A 19,485-nucleotide genomic window follows, 5' to 3' on the forward strand; every position below is an offset into this window, starting at 1 on the left:
TCTGAACATGAGTGTAGCTACCAGCATTTGTAGATACTGAGTGCTGTTTACAGCAGATTCCTGATGGTCACACAGCGTTTTTACTAAATCTGCTGCTCAGCATGCTGCTAACAGATCGACTTCCGTTGTACTTACGAATCGGAACCGCGGAAGTATATCATTAAAGTTCTTGGAGACGGTTGCGGGTGGTTGGGTCCACTCGACGAAAATTGCGTAGCCCGTGTAGTCGTTGAAAATAATTTATTCTGGGATAAAGCTACTTCAACATTATAGTAATCACTTCGTTCAGTGTGTGCTTAGGAAATGCCTTTCATTTGCAAGAGGGCTTGTGTAAACGTGAGTTCTCCAGACATTATTCACGATTAGGTTGCCTACACCGTTGCTTAAGTCGTATTAAATTACATCAGATAATGGCTGCACAGCTACTGATTGGTCAGCATCATCAGCACGAAGTATAATAAAATTCAGATTAAATTCACTTGTGCTCCTTCACATCTAACCCTCCTAAGCGGTACGTCGTATCACTGCTATTTAGGTACTCCTGGCGTCCGCCATTTAATTGCTAAGTGCGGTAATGCGGCCAACCTTCTATGTTTAGACCAGGTAAGATCTGAAGAGTTCTTTGTCTCTAAGACAAGTGTTTTGATTTTGATCGGTTGTACTTAACGCAACCATTTCAAAATGACTTCACAACCGAAATTTTCCGGTAACGAAAGTAATGTAGAGAGGTGTTTTAAACAAGCCAATGCAGCCAGTGTGGATATGTGATACAAGACAGACAAACATCTGTAGTCAGCTAGACAAACTGCAGACAAGCTTCTGTAGTTGTGGTCTTCAGTCCTAAGACTTATTTGATGCAGTTCTCCCCCCTAGTCTGTTCTGTGCAAACTTCTTCATCTCTGCAAACTACTGCAGCCTACAGCCATCTGAAACCTGCGCACTGTATTCTCGTCTTGGTCTTCCTCCACAGTTTTTACCCTCTACACTTCCCTCTTTTACCAAACTGAAGACACCTTGATGTCTCAGATTGTGTCCTACCAACCGATGCCTTTTATAAGTATAATTATGCGACAGATATCTTTTCTTTACAACTCGACTCACTAGCTCTCGGTTAGCTATGCGATCAACTCATCTAAGCTTCAGCACTCTTGTGTAAAAGCACGTGTCGAAAGTCTGTATTCTCTTTTTGTCTGAAATTTTCATCGATGAAGAGTGACTTCCTAGCTGGCACTTACATTTGGAAAACTTTAATCTTTGCTGTGTAATTTTTTGTATCATTACTTTCAGAAATAGAGATGCTGCACCCTGTGGAAAACCTCGAGAATTAATCAGAAAAGGCTTATGGAGACATTAACGTAAGAAACAAAAAACGGCACCACTGCATTATAGAAAGTCCCTAAGTAATTCTCAAAAACTAAAATACTGTACTGCATGATAAATAGTTGATACATAAAATCGATAAAAATAAAATACTGTTTCTGTCATCGGCAAAAGAGGAATGAAGAAATGAGGTAACACAGGGCAATTAACTTTTTGTCGTCATAAAAAAGGTTACATTCAGCTCGTGATTCTATCATTGGCAATATACTTTGTTATATCGAATTTTGGTTGTTATGTTGACAGACGAAGATCGTTGGTGAATGTAATTGTGGGAGTAGAGTAAATAGAGCATAACACCACAACAGCTGATTTTACCTGCATGGTCTGTGAGAGAGCAAAATAAACATTTCCAGAGTCTGAAGCGTTTAGTTGTTTGAATGACATCACAGTGTTGTGAGTCGAATCATTTTAGACTTTAATAACCATAACGTAACTTGACTATGCAGTTAAAAACTTTTGTCAGAAGTGGGATTCGAACCCACGCCCACAGAAGTGGACTGCGACCTGAACGCAGCGCCTTAGACCGCTCGGCCATCCTGACTACGACATGTAATGGGGACGGACATGGAATACGTAGCAATGACTTTTACTTCTTAGACTAACAGTGAATTTGTGAATTCGTCTGATTTTGCCAATAGCAGCTCGTCGATTCTTGACCTACTTTAAGGACAGCGCATTTCCTATGTCTCTATTTCGCGCGATAGCAGCTTGTTGAATTACGTAAACTTGTCATCGTTGCTGCAGAGCATCTGTGGGTTTCTGCTTAGACTTACTGTCTCGTCTTCTTTCGGTCGCTCGCGGACGCAAACTATGCGTGGTTCAGTTTGCTAACGCGACAGCAGCTGGGTGTGTGGTGCGTGGGCTCGCCGCGTGACTCACCGCTTCCGCTATGCCGTTGTGACGAGGAGACCCCGCCTGCTCCCCGTCTACGGTTTCTTCCAGATAGTATACGCGGAGCTTGGCCAGAAATATAAACGACACAAGTGGGAGCTATACATGGTTAAGTGTTCAGAACAATAATAGCCCTTCTGGCGCGTGTCGAGCGGATCACGAGCCGTTTATGTTAGCGTAGTTTCCACGCAGCGGTTGTTGCAGCTGGGTGCAGTCTGTATGCGAAATCTTTTTCTTCTTTTACTTTTAGTTTCTACGCAGCTTACACTGCAAGGAAACCAAAAGAATGCCCAATATATTGTTTGATTAATATTATGGAACCCATCGAAAGGAACGGCAGAGGAAAATCTGGATTGCATATACTTTCAGGAAGGGATTGTAAACAGTACACCAGAATTTCGTACGTAAAATTACTTTGTTGTTTTACAGTTGATGATTTTCATGCGCTTCTGTGATATTTATCATAACAACAGGGAAAGCATTAATTTTCTCTGCTTCTTGCACATGTTACAAACGCCGCATTTTCACAGCTGCATGGTTGTTTTAAAGTTCCAGTTGAAAAAGAAACTTGGTTTATACACATAAGAGGTTCTCTTTTTTTTGTACAGTTTGCATAAAGCATCAGTCGGCGTAGTACTGGCAAGGATAGGATAGCCGGTGATGTACAATGGAATGCGATTTGATGCGGTCTTCTCTACATGTGATTTTGCTTCCGATGAGATAAGAGCAGTTTTAAAGCTCTTTAATCAAATTCTGTACCTGCCTTTATAAATGGACATCGTAAGGTTGCATTAGCTGCTGAGGCTTCTGGATAATCAAAATGAAAATAGCGGAATACGAAATTCTTCACTCTTTAATTACGATTCGCTCTTGGAAAGATATTTGCAGAGTCCTCATAGGCGATTAAGTACAGTTCTTTTTTGGAATTTAATGATTTATTTGCAGTTCCAAATTTTCCTTAGCATTTACTTTTCGTTCCTTTGACGGTAATACAGTTTGTGTGTGTATGTGTGTGTGTGTGTGTGTGTGTGTGTGTGTGTGTCTGTGTAAAAGTTTGACCATCTAGACCTATGATTTCGTTATGAGTATATGCGGTTCCCTTGAGAGCGAAATAACGACTGGAATAGCGGAGCTATGTTATTCCACTGACGTCGTAACTTACAGCGTGCAATGAGCCACGTGACAGAGGAGCAACGCACAGTGGTCAAGATGCTGCTCGTCACTTGCCTTGTTTCAAACTACTGCTAAAACCCCCACGCCCTATCAAGTAGTCTGAAAAGAGCCGGTAACAGCACGCACAGGACTTATTGACGCAGTTATGTCTTACGAAACACGTGAACATGTTCCAGAAAATCTTTTGCATACCTTATCTATATCTCCTCTTTTTATATACTCACTTATTGCTGCTTCTTTGCACCAAAACAAAATTCAAACTTTCTTAACGTCTAAAACATAAGTATGTGGCTATAACGACGACGACATTATCACTTTTGAGACGAGTGAGTTAGTGATACGGAAGAAACGTTTGGGAAAGTAAATGAGAGTAAAGGCTTGGACCTAAGTACAAAGTATTATCTGGGAATTCCGCAGTTCTTCGAGCAGCACTGGTGTGGAGTTTGAATGAAGTGATTAAGACACAGTGCAGTGGAACAGTACAGAAACTTGAGCCAGGCGACGTGTGGACAAACTACAGTAGATCATTTTCAGAGTTTTCGCACTTCAGTACTCCAGTAGCATAGCTCACTCTGACCACGTTATCCAGAACCCTGCCACGTCAGTGTATCTGTTGTGTCTAGACATGTAGCAGGCTGATACAATGTACACCATTTAAACTACGATCTCAAAGTCATTCACTTGCAGGGGTAAAATTTGGACACATTGTTTTACTGCTATACAAGTAACCTAGTTGGCGGAAGCAATAACAGAAGTAACGTCTTGCTCTGTTGAACTGACAATTGTTCGTCTATCAGATTGTCCTCGGTTCACTCTTTCGTAGCTCTGAACGGTGTCTCAAAAGGAACGGCAGATTTAAAGCTACTATAAATCGAATTTATTTATTTGAAATAAGTAAACAAAACACGCCATTCTCTTCAGGACAAGTAGAAGTGTAAACGTTAGACATAATATCGAGCTATTTAACCCCCCCCCCCCTACTGTTATTAGGCGTACACGCCATCGTACAATCTATCAAATTAGCCATCACCTGCTCACACATTTCCCCATCACCTTCGTGGAGGTCACGTCGAATTTCTTTTTTCAGTTCCAACAGATTACGGAGTTTGTTCTTATAAACTCGTAATTGAGCGTACCTCCATAGGAACAAGTCATTGGTGGGTTTGGCCTCCACGTAACGAGATTAGTCTGTCTGGAAACTTTTCACGCAAACGGGCGCTTGTATCTCCTAAAGTGTGGCAAATTATGCCGTCTTGCTGGAGCCATAAATCTCGATCATTTGATTCAAACAGAGGCAAAAAATGGTTCAAATGGCTCTGAGCGCTATGGGACTTAACTTCTGAGGTCATCAGTCCCCTAGAACTTAGAACTACTTAATCGTAACTAACATAAGGACATCACACACATCCATGCCCGAGGCAGGATTCGAACCTGCGACCGTAGCGGTCGCGCGGTTCCAGTCTGTAACGCCTAGAACCGCTCGGCCACAAACAGAGGCAAAGGAAAGCAGTGAGTATCTCACGATAACGAACTCCATTCACTATGACAGCCATTTGTGTTCATCTTCAGTACAGTAAGAACGAGTTTAAGCCCTGACTCCAAATCCGACACCAAACCGTAAAGCGCGTCTTTTTCGAGAATTACTCTTGAGTTCTCTGGCCCTCATATCCGGCAATTATGCTTGTTCACAAAGCCGAAAATGATGCTCTTTGTGCAGCCATGACTTTCTGGTACCTTTATCAGGATCCATCGCGGGAATTGCCGTCGATTTCCATGATCGGCTGGTTTAAGTCCCTGTGTTACTGTGTACGGACGTTAGTGCAAATTTTTTATTAAGATTCTGTGCACTTTTCCTGGACACATGCGCATTTATTGAGCATGACGGCGACAAGATTTCCCCAGAGTCATAGTAACAGAACCACGCACAGCAACATTTGTCTCACTCCGGCCATTTCGAGGGCGTCCAAGCCCTCTGATATTTTTTTATACGAATGATTGGTGTCTCCAGTCATTCATATGAGTGATTCACCTCGACGGGCAATGAATCCACCGTCTTCAGTGCGGATGCACGATTACATTCGACCTCCTGCGGGAATCTCGAGGTAGCGAGCACGGAGGACACGGGCGGGAACTGTGGACATGTGACGCCAGGTCGGCATGTGAGTTGGCCCAGAGAAGTGAGGAGACAGTCCACGCAGTTGTGATAAACACTGTGTCCGGATAGCGCCGTTGTTAACGCACCTGCCTAGTAAGCAGGAGGCCCTGGGTTCGAATTCCTGTCTGACACGCATTTCAGTCGTCACCGCTGACTCTGCATAAAATCCCATTGCAGTTGACATCAACAGTTCCTTCCCTTCCCTTTCTTTTCTCTCCCCCTCCACCCCCCCCCCCTCGCCTCCCTTTCACCATCGACTAACTTTCGATATCTACTGTTGAATCAGTTTTTTCGTATTTCTTGATCAACCTACGTAGAGTGGATTCATATGGTGCGTTGTTATTTCCGAGAATACCGCAGAGTTCCCGAACAATTTCCTCAGCCGACCGCTGTGGCCGAGCGATTCTAGGTGCTTCAGTTCGGAATCGCGCTGCTGCTATGGTCGCAGGTTCTAATCCTGCCTCGGGCATGTATGTGTGTGATGTCCTTAGGTTAGTTAGGTTTAAGTAGTTCTAAGTTCTAGGAGACTGATGACCTAAGATGTTAAGTCCCATAGTGCTCAGAGCCATTTGAACCATTTTGAACCAATTTCCTCGAAACTTTCGCCAGTCTTGTAATAAGCTTTTACTGTCAGCAACCGCTGTTCTGTACTGTATCTCTCCATGCCGATACTCTAGAAACACTGACCTGGAAAAAAAGCACAGTATCAAAACTTAACCTCAATTATCACTTATACCAAAACATTCAAAAACCATGTCGCCAGACTGTAAATGAAAATAACGGGCTTTTCACATCCGCCGTTCTTTTTGGGACACTCATTAGTGTACTGATGACGATGACTCAAATATGGAGTAGTTCTCTCGAAGAGACTTCGATGACAGTTTCCCAGTGTTTTCGAGTCTTCTTCTCCGTGTTCTCCGGATATGGTTTTTTTTTTTTTTAAGGAGGCAAGAATGAATGCTGTTAGCCACATTAGTGGAGTGTGCTTTAAAGGCGACCTCTAGTTGCATATGTAGCCCCCCACACGTCGATTTGGACTGATTGATTGAAATTTTGCTGCGAGCGAAGAGCCCAGTGACGGCTAATTTCGAGCTATTATTTTCAGCTGACTCCGGGCCCGCGCGGTGGCAGCTTCGTGTGCGGTCGGCACAAACACCGCCGATTCCGCAGTACCTGCAATTGCGCTCCACCAAAGTCACGGGTCGGTAGTTTTGGTAGAATACATAGATGACCCGGTAAATAGTAGGATTTCCGGTAGCATTGGCAAGGAAAGAAGTAAATGAATATGTGAGAGAGAAACTGGAAGCCGACGACTTCTCTTTGTTTGTCTGCTTGCTTTACTCGTAATTAGAGCAACATATCCTTCGTTGTTAGTCCTTTGTATATTTTATACCCTAAAAAACATAAATTCCATTTTATAGGTAATAAAAACTTCTTGTTCAGTTAACTGGCCGAGCGGTCCCAGGCGCTTCAGTCCGGAACCTTGCTACTGCTACTGTCGCAGGTTCGAATCCTGCCTCGGGCATGGATGTGTGTGATGTCCTCAGGTTAGTTAGGTTTAAGTAGTTCTAAGTCTAGGGGACTGATGACCTCAGATGTTAAGTCCCATAGTGCTTAGAGCCATTTGATCCATTTTTGAGTTAATTTCTGCCTTTTATGTAAGCAAAGAAATCACTTTTGATGCAAATGCACTTTATGTGGACAAAAATAGAAAATGTATGTAATTCTTGTTATTTTGTACACAGTAGTACGTTCTTCATCCCTATCAAAGGCAAGAGTATCCTGTTAGTATTGATAAGTGAGAAAGTTGTTCATGAATAATTGAAACACGTTTTGTATAATCTCGATGAACTGTTGATGCAATGTTCGAAATGTTTTAGTGTTGCGTTTCTTCAACATTACCTTTTTTGAGCAAATTGCGTTTTCTAACGCTATCTAATAAGTCTGTTTTCTTTCTCCCCTGTGTTTCACATTACAAATCTACAATTTGCGAATAAAACCATAATTAAACATTTACAACTTTGTTGTAAACACTGTTTATTTGTAAGTAACAGGCAGGCTGATAGCTACACGGAACCAAAGTGTTTCGTACGCTCTGTGGCGCATTATGTATCCACAGTCACTTTCTAGACGATTGACTGCTTCCAGTTTGTAGGAGAATCTAGTAAGACACAGATCGCATGCATAAAAAGTCGATCAAGATGAGGTAACGCCTGACAGGTATGCAACACAACTAACGCACAGGTAACGCGGTTGCGACGGCAACTGATCGAGGTTACACGGGAGCTACCGTTGTCTACGCGTACTTACGGTAGTGTACGGTACTTTGACAACACTAGCAGTAACCAGCCGTACGGTACGCTTAATGAAAGCGAACACGTGCGCAGTGAGCAGCAGTTGGCACTGCCATAACGCCCAGAGAGCCACATTAGATGCCAGTGAGAGGCAGAGCTCCTGGGAGGCTTCGTGAGCCGCTGCGGTAGCGCGTGGCAGTGAGAGGGACCCACCAGACAGCCGGCTCTCCTCACAGCGAGCAGCGCAGGCGAAGCGCGCCGCCTTGAACCCGTCACGTCACGGTTAGGCAACGCTCTCCAGTCGTTTTGTCTGAGCGCCACTGTGTAGCACTCCATCCGCACCCCGTCACAGCGTAAAGTACACCGTCACGTAAGTGGCCCTTTAGAGGGGACGATCCGTGAGTGTAATACTAACACCACTGCAAAAAGATGAGCGACATAGATACTGGTGTCAGTGGCGATGAGAAACAGCTCACATCGTACTGTTCCTGACGCGTGCGCATTTACTCTGCGAAATATCGTTGTGCCAAGTGGTTCTAAATCAGTCACCTGCTCACTCTGAAGATGACCGTAAGGCTAAGAATGAAGTACTCTTGTGCTGGATACACTATCCGTCAAGAAAACTTCAAGGAAGATATCATACTCGTTTACAAGAGGCGTTGTACAAGTTATCTGTTGTAGAATCTTGCAGCATATCCTGAGTTCAAACGTAACAAGATGTCTCGAACGGCACGACGTCCTCTATCCCAACCAGCGTAGCACATTCAAATCTACGGTACTGAAGAGCCAAAGAAACTGGTACACTTATCTAATACAGTGTACGGCCCTCGCGAGCATGCAGAACTCTCGCAACACGACGTGGCATGCAAGCTACCAATGTCTGAAGTAGTGCTGGAAGGAACTGACCCCATGAATCCTCTATGGCCGTCCATAAATCCATAAGACTACGAGGGGAGGTGGAGATCTCTTCTGAACAGCATGTTGTAAGGAATCCTAGATATGCTTAAGAATGTTTGGTGGCTAGCGAAAGTTTTTAAACTCAGAAGAGTGTTCCTGGACCCACTGTAGGAATGCTGAACGTGGGGTGTTGCATTGTCCTGCTGGAATTTCCCAAGTACGTCGAAATGCACAATGGACATGAATGGATGCAGGTGATCAGACGGGATGCTTACATACCTGTCACCTGTCAGAGTCGTATCCACATGTATGAGGAGTTCCATATCAAATGCACACGCCCCACAGCCTCCAGCAGCTTGAGCAGTCCCCTGCTGACATGCAGGCTCCATGGATTCGTGAAGTTGTCCACATACCCGTACACGTCCATTCGTTCGATACAATTTTAAACGAGACGCTTTCGACTAGGGAATACTTTCCCAGCCATCGACAGTCCAGTTTCGGTGTTGGCGTAAAACTTTGTGTCGTGCAGTCATCACGGGTACACCAGTGAGCCTTCCACTCCGACAGCCCATATCGATGACATTTCGTTGAATGGTTCTCACGCTCACGCGTGTTGATGACCCAGCATTGAAATGTGCAGAAATTTGCGGAAGGGTTGCACTTCTGCCACGTTGAACGATTTTCTTCAGTCATAGTTGGTCTCGTTCTTACAGGATCTTTTTCCGGCCGCAGCGATGTCACAATGTTTTACTGAATTCCTAATATTCACATTTCACTTGTGAAATGGTAATACGATAAAAACGCCACTTCATCGCTACCTCTGAGATGCTGTGGCCCATCTATCGTGCGCCGGCTGCAACATCACGTTCAGACTCACTTAAATCTTGATAACCCGCCATTGTAGCAGCAGTAACCGATGTAACAACTACGCTAGACACTTGTTGTCTTATATAGCCGTTGCCGACCGCAGCGCCGTATTCTGCCTGTTTACATATCTCTGTATTTGAATACGTATGCGTACACCAGTTTCTTTGGCGCTTCAGTGTAAATTCCTATTTTCTCACGCGATACCGTGAAAGTAATACGCCAAGGCAATCAGGTACTTCCAGCAATGTCACCTTTCAAAAAGGATTTGACTCATTACCTCATAAACACTTATTTTGGAAAATACGATAGTGTGAGATATCGAACGAAATTTTGGACTGGATCGAGGATTTATTCGTAGGGAGGACGCAGCTCGTTACTGTGGGTGGAATCATCGACAGATGTATAGGAGCAACTTCAAGCGTCCCCCAGGTAAATGTGTAGGGTTACTTGTTGTTGATATTGTATATTAATGACCTTGCAGACAATATTAAGAACAACCTCAGACTTTTCCCAGATTATGCAGTTATTTATACCGAAGTACTATTTCAAAAAGATTTTTACTCGTTATTGTCTGGCTGGTTGCAAAAATAGGCATCGGGCATTCATAAGTAGCCAGTTTATAGAGAGCGAACTTACTGCCAAGGTACATGCACCGATAACTAAAGTTCTGACCGTGAGCCTACGACGCATGCCCTATCTCTCCTCCCACACTTATCTACAATTTATTACCTTCGAAAATATTCAAATAACAATGAAGAGGTTGTAATATCTAAACATTTTGTACAACACAGTAAATTTACTCCTCTTTAAATGCAAGAATTTCGTCTCTAGTCGATTCCGAGCAAAGTGTCACTACAATTATACTCAATCATCTGTCAAAAGCTTGCATGAGTTTACCACTTCCTATCCTTTACTGTGCGAACGCAGTTATATAACAATTTCTCCCATATAAAATTAAACCTCAGATTCAAAATTCTGAGTTTACTCACACAGATACGCGTCCCACATGCATGATGACTCCGACGCGACTTTCTGTAATCTATCCACGAAATACTTTGCTTTTATACGCGAGCTCTCGGGACCTGCACCTGCCCTGCAGGGATACTCCGGCGCGCCTGACTCCCTCCTTCGCGCCACGCTATCTCCAAATGTCTGTCTCTTCTAGAATTATGGGGCATCCTCGTCAGTGGTGCCGCCTCCCCGTAGTAAAGAAACTGAACGGTAGATTCGATCTTTCAAGTATACCATCGATATCTGTGGCCTTACGTGTTTGACGAAATGGAAAATTCCGTACTTCACAAAACGCAGAAAAGTATTATCGCATGATTACAGCCTTAATGATACAATAACGCAAATGAATCAGTCAATACGTAAAAATACCGGTGTGTAAGAGATTGTGGTGACATGAAATGTGATGGTCACACAGGTTCAACAATAGATACAGTAGGTGGCTGTCTTCTTTTCATTGGTGGGACACTGGCAAAGTGCAGTCAGCCTACAAAGGAAACTGCATACAGAACATTTGTGCAATCCATTCTATAACAGTGATTAGGTATGTGGGATCCATACCAAACACGACTAACAGGTGATATTGATTGTAAACACTGAACGGCAGCACGGACTACCGAAGGTTTGGTTCACCCAGGGATGGGTTCGTGGAGATGCTGAAAAACATGAGTTTTAAGACGCTTGAAGATAGACGTGCACTATAGCGTTAAAGACTACTTAAAACTGCGATCAGTATAAACAAGTCCGGCCAAAGCGGTCGGGGAGATCGGTCTTGTGTGTCTGAGGTGAGCCTTCCTCTGTGAATGTGTGTCCGTTTCCCTTTTTTTTCTGAAGATGGTGCTGGCCAAAATTTAAGCATGTAACAGTCTTTCCACTGTGTCTGTCTGGAACTCAACGTGTCATCTTAAGGTGAACAGCAGTCTGTCCATTTTCCTTTTCCTAATTGTTGATACTCCAACCTGGACATTCAATTATTTCAGGATTCAATACTAAACGAGTGTAGGAATATTCTACAACCGCCCAATACGTCACTCATGCAGAAGTACAGCTGTGAGGACGGGGCCTGAGTCGTGCTTCCGTAGCTCAGTCGGTAGAGCACTTACTCGCGAAAGGCAAAGGTCCCGAGTTCGAGTCTCGGTCCGGCAGACAGTTTTAATCTGCCAGGGAGTTTCACAGTTGTTGGATGTTCTCCTAAGGGATAACGTGCCAAATTCTGTCCAATTGGCTCGTTAGACCGTCAACGTCACGAGCTGATTGGTGAGCCTGCCCACAGTACTCCAAACGTTCTCAGTTGAGGAGAGATCCGGCGACCTTTCTGGCCAAAGTGGGACTTGGCAAGCACGAAGAGAAGCAGCAGAAACTCTCGTCCTGTGTGGGCGACTATTACTTACTGGAATGTAAGGCTGTGATAGCTTCCAATTAAGGGCAACAAAAAGGAGAGTAGAATATCGTTGGCCTGGCGCTGTGCTGTAACGATGCCTCGGATGACAAGCAAAGCCGTCCTGCTCCTGAAAAGAAAGGGCACGCCAGGTCATCACTCTTGGTTGTCGGGCCGTATTGAGGGCGAAAGTCAGGTTGGCATCTCAGCGCTGTCTGGGGCGTCTCCAAACACGGCTTCGACCAGGGATCCCATTGACGGGAGTAGAAATGCCTTCAGTGACGAGTCCCGCCTCGAGATGAGCTCCGATGACGTGGATGTATATAGCGACGCTCCGGACTGTGGTCGGATTCAACTGTTTTTTGTCTTAGGGTGTATGTTCCATTGTAATGTATAGTCTCTGCTTTGCAGTTATCCCTTTCCTCGCTGATTCTGCGGAAAACATTGTCATTTACTATCTCATAAGTTCACTTAATTTTCAGCGTCCTTCTGTAACACCACGCCTCAAGCGCTTCGATTCTCTTCTGTTCATCGGTCAATCATTCACTTCCACAATGCTGCACTCCAAACGTACATTTTCAGAAAATTCTTGGTCATATTCAGGCGCAATTTGGCACTAGCAGACTTCTTTTAGCAGGTAAATATCTTTCTCGGAGGGCAGGCGCGGATGTGCAGAGGTTACGACGTGCTTGGTGCACGCTATGGGCTCCTCCCTTGTGGTGGCCAGACGTGTTCCACTGGTGCCTTCACGACGAGAATGTCTGCCCTCACTTTCACATACAGTGCGACGTTTGGCTGTCGCATCCAAACACCCTAAAACTCTGGATGTTGCACGAACCGACAACTGGGCCAAATGGAGACACAAAACGAGGCCCTTTCAAAATCTGTCAGGTGCTGATAAAGCTATCTCAGTCCAGTACGCGGCATCTCCGTCTTTCAGAGTGATCGTTCAACATCTGACGCTTTTCGCGGCCCTTAAATGTCCCACCGCGACGGTTTCAGCTCTAAGCATTTTCATACCCACAGGTGCGTGTGAGAAGTTATATTGACATTCGATCCTGTCTTCTGGATGAAACACCTTTCTTGTCATAAGTTTCTTTAAGCATAATTGTGAATTATTATTATTATTACTATTATTATTATTACTATTAGTAGTAGTAGTAGTAGTATAGTTATTGTGGGCACTGATTTTGAGTTGTTATCGTGTTGGCTTCTAGTAATCAAGATCACCAGACCTATTAGTTTAGGTCAGACTGCAAAATCTGCCACATCATAAAAACATTCGGCCACTAAACGAATCTTGGAGTACTTCCTGCAGTTGTGCTGCCTGATAAATTTAATTTTGGATTTCGATCCCAATTTGATGTTTAAATTAGCCAGTCATGAAGTATAAAATTATTTGCTCGACAACATATAGCTTTTCAGGAAAACTCATTTCATTTAACAAATCAATAAATCCTGCGGACACTTACATGGAGAAAAATGCTATTACGTAACCTTGAAGTGTATTTATGTCACACCATGAAATTCACATATCGAATACCGAATCTCATATGTAACAACAGGTACGAAAATCTTCATCAGATCTTCATGATAGCGAACATACATTCAGTAGTTCCAAACATTTCGGACGTGAAACCGCATAAATTCGACTTATTCTAATATTTGGGCTGAATACCTTCATTTCGGTTCACTCTGAAGATGGTTGAACGGTATTCAGCCGAAATATTAGAAGGAAAAGCTGCACATCCGAAATTTTATGGAACAGTCTTTGCGCCCCGAAAATATGGAGATGTACATTATATGCAGTAATCTACGTGTTATTGCTGAAGTCTATTTTGGGAAGACATGAAGAACTAGTGCGTAACAGTTTGTACACAAAAGAAAGGGAGAAAAACCTTGATTGGTGTTCAGGAAACTCACGTTTTCTGAAATCTAGAACGGTCCTGAAATGAGGCCTCCTTTCACATCGATAGCCAAACTCGTCTCGTATTTGGACTCTTAGACTTAAAGCTGTTGTGGATTGGCAGGAGACCAACCCACTAAATTGAGAGGAAGCCGAAAGGCACGCGTTTAAGCTCACGCAGGCTGGCGTGAGGTCTGGAACAGGACAAGGAAGTTAGACTAGAAAAAAAGGATGTAGCTGGTGGAATACTTAACTTTAATCCATTATTGTTGAACGTAGCTCTTGTCTGTACATTATTTACAATATCAATAGTAACTGAACATGGCGCCTTGCTAGGTCGTAGCAAATGACGTAGCTGAAGGCTATGCTAACTATCGTCTCGGCAAATGAGGGCGTATTTTGTCAGTGAATCATCGCTAGCAAAGTCGGCTGTACAACTGGGGCGAGTGCTAGGAAGTCTCTCTAGACCTGCCGTGTGGCGGCGCTCGGTCTGCAATCACTGATAGTGGCGACACGCGGGTCCGACGTATTTAAAAGCTACCACCTAGCAAGTGTGGTGTCTGGCGGTGACACCACAAAAGCTGTCACGAATCACGGTATTAATTTGAACACCACAGTGTCTTGCCAGGCATCGCTTTCCAACGACCTTGAATCGCATGTAGGGGAAGCCGCAATTTCACGGTCCAAATTTGCATTTTTCACATTAATAGACATTGCGAGAGGTGCAAAAAGTGACAAATGACAGCTCGAAACACTATAATCTCGCACTTCGCAACTGAGCCACGGTTTCGAGATGACGAAACTTTACATTCCAACGGCCTTTCTACCTTAGCATTTCCTGAGAACCTTACTGCTTTATACAGCCTTTCAGTACCTTTCTAAAACATCATATTGTGCAACCTACAAAACTCGAGCTCCCGTGGCTATTGAGTCCAGGAAGCGCAACTTCCTTCGTCTTAATTACACGTACCCCAGTGCGGTCACACCTATCTGCTTTCTAAGTGAGTACAGTGAGGTTAAGTTTCACCAGGGGAGACTTGGAGGCCCATCGGATCTAGCCGTACAGGTTTATTCCCTTTCGTTCTGTTCTTAAGTTAAACTTCTCCACTGTCTGCAACAAGGGAAACAGATAAGTTTCGTTTCTCAGGTGACAGGGTTTCTTTCAGCATCATGTAACAACTTTTTCCCGAGTTAAGTAGAGACGATATATTGGGATGTAACTAACGGTAGGCCTGACGAGAATTCTTCATGTTTTATGAAATCTGAATGGAACAATACGAATTAGTTGTCCGCAGGTTTCAGCAAGTTCCGCAGTATGCCCGCTTTCGCGACATGTCCGTGTGCAGCGCACATGTGCTTCGATGACATTTTTTAGACAATGCTGCAGCTGGTGAGTTGCCTTTCCGCACACGTTTGTTTCCTGCTTTTTTTTATCCATTATTAAGAAATATATCTCAATTCTGACAGATTAATATAGACTACGATAAAATAGCGTTGCAGCGTCATCACAAATGTATCACAACAAATGCTTCGTTTACGAATACGACATTAATGCAAAAAGTACATTCTTTTAACGGTAACAAATAATCGTTCAACACAACCTGTCTGACTACAAAGCTCTCCTTTTTAAATTATCCTTTTAATGTAGAAAAAAATGGTTCAAATGGCTCTGAGCACTATCGGACTTAACATCTGAGGTCATCGGTCCCCTAGAACTTAGAACTACTTAAACCTAACTAACCTCAGGACATCACACACATCCATGCCCGAGGCAGGATTCAAACCTGTGACCGTAGCGGTCACGCGGTTCCAGACTGTAGCGCCTAGAACCGAACGGCCACTCCGTCCGGCTTTTAATGTAGACCGAGTTATCGCACGTATAGCTTTTATGTTACAACATGTTAATAACGGGATTCCTCTTGAAACAGAAACTGATAATTTCACTATTGGCAAAAATAATTAAGTCAACATATTACATTTTATAGCACTCGATGTGAATATCTGAAGCTGCCGAAATTATAATATCACCTTACGTCTATAGTCAGACGACCCTAAAGAAAATTGTCAACAGAATTAATATTGCCGGAACATTGCAGTTAACACTCAAAATGATTTAAAATATTGTTAGGCATTGATACGAAAATTTTGATGGTTCGATAAAAAGTTGTTAGCCCACAGTTCGATTATAATGTCATTTATTAGAGTCTGTTGTTCTGTGTACAGAATTATAGGCGACATCGTCCAGTTACTGCACAACTTTGAATTAATAGCAGTTGCAGAACAACCAATCAGTTTCCGAATACACAGAATATAATTTCCATTCCTCTTTTGATGTGTAGCTTAGAGCCAAGCGCAGCAGTCCGCAGAACACGGGATATCGGTGTACATCGCTCACGAAATGTTACTGACGTGACAACGATTTTATACGCATTGCTTCTCCCTTTTCTGTCCCGTTCAATCCACACTAATTTGCCTAACTTTGTCTTTGATTCGGGTTTATTGACTTGTCTCTTTCAATGACTGAAGATGTAGCCAACTGAAACCGCTCATTAGTGTTATTGGCCCTTTAGCGATCAAGACTGACAGTTAAATAGTAGCCTATATATACTGACACGTAGTCAGAACGGATTCAGAAGATATCATTCTTGTGAAACGCTACTGGGTCTGTGTTCGCGGGAGGTAACGGGTGTTGTCGACAGGAGATCTCAAATAGATTCCACATTTCTAGATTACGAGAAGGCCTTTGAACCGTTTCTCACAAGGGACTTCTAATCGAACTGCGTGTGTACGGTACAGTTGCCGAGTGAACTTGTTATTTCCAGTCGGAAAGGTCGAAGTTCTTAATAACTGACGGAAACGCATGAAATTATACTGAACTAATATCAGGAGTTCCACAAAGCCCACTAGTGATCCTAATCGAAATAAACGATTTATGAGACAATCTGAGCAGCCGTCTTAGACTGTTTACTAGACGGCAAACGACAGCATCATTCCTAAAGTCATCAGAAGGTGGAAACAGATTGCAAAATGGCTTAGAAAAGATATTTGTATGGCGCGGAAAGTGTCAGTCCACTTCAAAGAATAAAAAGAGTGAGATCCTCGACTTGAGTACCAAAAACTACAAATCACATAAAACTGCCAGTTCAACTAAATACTTAGGGACTGCAATTACGAATAACATTAACCATCACGTCGATAATGCTGTGGGAAAAGCGAACCAAAGACTGCGTTTTACTGGTAAAATACTTAGCAGATGCAAAGAAATTTACTCGTTTTGTGTTATCGCGAATTAGGCGATAGAGTGTCACGGGTATGATACGCTAGTTGAGATGCCAATCATTAAAACAAACACCTTTTCGTTGCGGGGAGATCTTTTTACGTGATTTCAATCACCGATTTTCTCGTCTGAGTGTTAAAATATCTTGTTGTGTTTCATATACGCACAGAGAAATGACGATAGTTATAAAATAAGATGAATCGGAGCTGTCACGGAGAGATTTGGGTGTTTGTTTTCCTCACGTGCTGTTCGAGTGTGGAACGGTAGAAAAACAGTATGAAAGGTGTTCGTTGAAACGCCTGCCCAGTACTTAAGTGTTAATTGCAGAGCAGTGATGTGGATAAACAGCAAGGTGACAAAAGCATGGGATAGTGATTTCAGGTGTGCCACAGGGGAGTGTCATGGGACCGTTGCTGTTCACAATATACATAAATGACCTGGTGAATGACATCGGAAGTTCACTGAGGCTTTTTGCAGATGATGCTGTGGTGTATCGAGAGGTTGTAACAATGGAAAATTGTACTGAAGTGCAGGAGGATCTGCAGCGAATTGACGCAGGGAATGGCAATTGAATCTCAATGTAGACAAGTGTAATGTGCTGCGAATACATAGAAAGATAGATCCCTTATCATTTAGCTACAAAATAGCAGGTCAGCAACTGGAAGCAGTTAATTCTATAAATTATCTGGGAGTACGCATTAGGAGAGATTTAAAATGGAATGATCATATAAAGTTGATCGTCGGTAAAGCAGATGCCAGACTGAGAATCATTGGAAGAATCCTAAGGAAATACAATCCGAAAACAAAGGAAGTAGGTTACAGTACGCTTGTTCGCCCACTGCTTGAATACTGCTCAGCGGTGAGGGATCCGTACCAGATAGGGTTGATAGAAGAGATAGAGAAGATCCAACGGAGAGCAGCGCGCTCCGTTACAGGATCATTTAGTAATCGCGAAAGCGTTACGGAGATGATAGATAAACTCCAGTGGAAGACTCTGCAAGAGAGACGCTCAGTAGCTCGGTACGGGCTTTTGTTAAAGTTTCGAGAATATACCTTCACCGAAGAGTCCAGCAGTATATTACTCCCTCCTACGTATATCTCGCGAAGAGACCATGAGGATAAAATCAGAGAGATTAGAGCCCACACAGAAGCATACAGACAATCCTTCTTTCCACGAACAATACGAGACTGGAATAGAAGGGAGAACCGATAGAGGTACTCAGGGTACCCTCCGCCACACACCGTCAGGTGGCTTGCGGAGTATGGATGTAGATGTAGATGTAGATTAGATGTAGATAGAGATATGCAGATATACAGATGGTGGTGGTATCGCGTATACGAGATGTAAAAAGGCAGGGAATTGTCGGAGCTCTCATTTGTACTCGCTTTGTTCATGTGAAAAGGTTTCCGATGTGATTACGGCCGCGCGACGAGAATTAACACATTTTGAATGCGGAATATTAATTGAAGCTAGTCGCATGGGACGTTCCACTTCGGAAACTGTGAGGACATCCGATAGTTCGAAGTCCACAGTGGCAAGAGAGTGCCGAGATTACCAAATTTCAGGCAGTACCTCTCAACACGGACAACACAGTGGCCGGGGGCCTTCACTTAGCTACCGAGAGCAGTGGCGTTTCCGTAGAGCTGCTTGCTAGTGCTAACAAATAAGCAACGCTGCGTGAAATAACCGCAGAAATCAATGTGGGACGAACGACGAACGTATCTGTCAAAACAGCGCGGCGACATTTGGAGTTAATGGGCTATGGCAGTAGACAGCCGACGCGAGTGCCTTTGCTTGCAACACGGCATTGCCTGCAGCGCCTCTTTGGCCTGCTAGTGACCATATCGGTTAGACCCTAGACGACTGTACAAGCATGACCTGGTCAGATGAAGCACGATTTTCAGTTGGTAAGAGCTGATGGTGTTATTCTAAAGTAGCGCAGACCCCACGAAGCCATGGACTGATGTCGTCATTAAGGCACTGTACAAATACATAGGACAAACAAGCAGAAACTTCCGAACGAGGTGCACAGAGCACATGAGAGCTCTAAAGAGTGACAGCACACATTCAGCTTTTGCAGAACATCTAATGAACTAAAACCATAACCTCACTAATATCAAAAACGATCTACACATTCTGAGAAACAGCAATAGTCTATACCGACAACTAACAATAGAAGAAAATTACTACATACAAAAGGCTATAGCCGAAGGGGAAAATGTAATAAACGAAAACACAACACTTTACAACAACACACT

At 43.5% G+C, this 19,485-nt stretch overlaps 1 non-coding gene across 1 annotated transcript; it reads right to left on the minus strand.

Moving 5' to 3' along the window:
* Window positions 1–1,837: 1,837 nt before the first annotated feature.
* On the minus strand, window positions 1,838–1,921 carry Trnal-cag. The gene has a single exon. It is a non-coding gene; the product is annotated as a tRNA-Leu (tRNA).
* Window positions 1,922–19,485: the final 17,564 nt, after the last annotated feature.

Source organism: Schistocerca americana, chromosome 3 (genome assembly GCF_021461395.2).
Source record: "Schistocerca americana isolate TAMUIC-IGC-003095 chromosome 3, iqSchAmer2.1, whole genome shotgun sequence".
Lineage (NCBI taxonomy): Eukaryota > Metazoa > Arthropoda > Insecta > Orthoptera > Acrididae > Schistocerca > Schistocerca americana.